The sequence below is a fragment of the Octopus bimaculoides genome, chromosome 5, assembly GCF_001194135.2.
Source record: "Octopus bimaculoides isolate UCB-OBI-ISO-001 chromosome 5, ASM119413v2, whole genome shotgun sequence".
In the NCBI taxonomy this organism is placed as follows: Eukaryota; Metazoa; Mollusca; class Cephalopoda; order Octopoda; family Octopodidae; genus Octopus; species Octopus bimaculoides.
Genome location: NC_068985.1, coordinates 53,989,844 through 53,991,883, shown reverse-complemented (window position 1 = coordinate 53,991,883; position 2,040 = coordinate 53,989,844).

Genomic DNA, 2,040 nt, shown 5'->3' with positions numbered 1-2,040 from the left:
CATGAAAGAAAGTATTGAATGTAGATGAAATAGCCCTGAAACTCGAGTCGCCTTTATATATTTATATTTATATATTTGATCCTTTATATTGAACACTCAATATTTCATCTACATTCAATACTTTCTTTCATGGTGCCATCCATTTTTATTTTATTTTATTTTATTTTATATTATATATTGTATATTCCATATTCTATACCCCACATTGGTTCTGCAGGAATATAAATAAAACATAAAAAACAGACAGTGTTGGAACTCTTTTAAACAAAATAATATATATATATATATATATATATTGAGGATGTAATTTCCTCATAAGGAATTTAAAAAAAAATCCAGATATCAACTGGTGTTATCAAATATATTGAGAGAAAGTTTTGCAATGTATATGGATAAACTGTCCTATTATGTGTAAAGTTAAGATAACATTAAAAAATGGAGAAGAAATATAGTCGATACTTAGTTAATTTTATTTGTATCGCAATGAAAAAAAAGTAATACATATAAGATTTGAGATATAAAGGAACAGAATCCACAAAAGAAATAAGCATAAAAGAATCCTACATATGTTTCAATCTGGCCACTAGAGTCAGATCATCACTATTCAAGCGATGTTAGATGGGGTTATTTTACATCTAACATATATATACATACACATATGTATATAATATATGTATATATATAAACTTACTTGGAAATGGTTGTGTAGCATTCCATCAAATAATAATATAAATAATATATATATGCATATATATATATATATATATATATATATATATATATATATTTATATATATGTATGTATGTATATATATGTGCATGTATCTGTGTGTGTGAGCACGCATGTATATTTATACACACATATGTATATATGTGTGTGTGTGTGTGTGTATATTTACACATGCATATATTACATACATATCCAACAAGACAAAATAAACATGGACAATTATACATCTACACGGTTTTTATTATTACAGCTATTTATACAGTATATTCTTTTTTAACCTCTGTCTGACATGTGTTTCTGTGGTATTTATTTGCATCCTGCAAATTAAGTGGCATTTATTTGCATCCTGCAAATTAAGTGGTATTCATTTGCATCCTGCTGGTTGTTCTGCCTCCAAATTTCATCCTGGTTAAAAATGTATCCATGTAGCTTTATTCAAGGCGTTGCCACTATTAAAGTTTGAAGAGAGCCAGAACATAATAGTTTAGATTAGTGGTTCTCAACCAGGGGTCCATATGAGACCTGGAAGTTCGTATAAGATTTCTAGGGGTCCATGCATGCAAAAGAGTAAATTAGGCACACAGAGTAATATAATAAGGGTCCACAAAAAAACTTTGATTTAGATGTGTTTATTGGAAGAAACAGCTAAGTTTTATTTCTCTAATGTCTTACATCGTTCAATCTACACAAGTTATTGATTGAAAAACAAAATAAGAGTTTTGAGAGAAGTGTCTATAAAACTAGCTTTTAAACACTGAATGACTATATGGTCCAGCAGAATAAAATAATAGTCAAAATAGTCCATAGATAGAAAATGGTTGAGAACCACTGGTGGGGGACAATTAACATTGCATGCAAACAATGATAGGTGATAGGAAGAAGTTTGATGTGACAATATGGAAGTAATCAACCATATTGTGAACAATACCCCACTGCACCAGCCTTACAAGTAAATTCTGTTATCTTATATTTGTAAATTCTATTTGACTTAGAGACTCCAAATGTATACATCTCTTGCAGAAATTATTCATATCTAATTTGCTTTAGGTTAAGGCTAATGGTTGAAATATATTCTGACCTGGCATCCATGATTCTACATCAACTTTAGGGTCATGATAGGGTTGATGTGATAATGGATTTTTATATCCATATCAGATTTCTCCCTGTTATTGAAGAAAGTGACATTGTGCCAGGTGATGAGGGACAGAAACAAGTGTTGAGACAAATGAGAGAGAGAGAGAGAGAGAGAGAGAGAGAGAGAGAGAGAGAGAGAGAGAGAGAGAGAGAGAGAGAGAGAGAGAGAGAGAGAG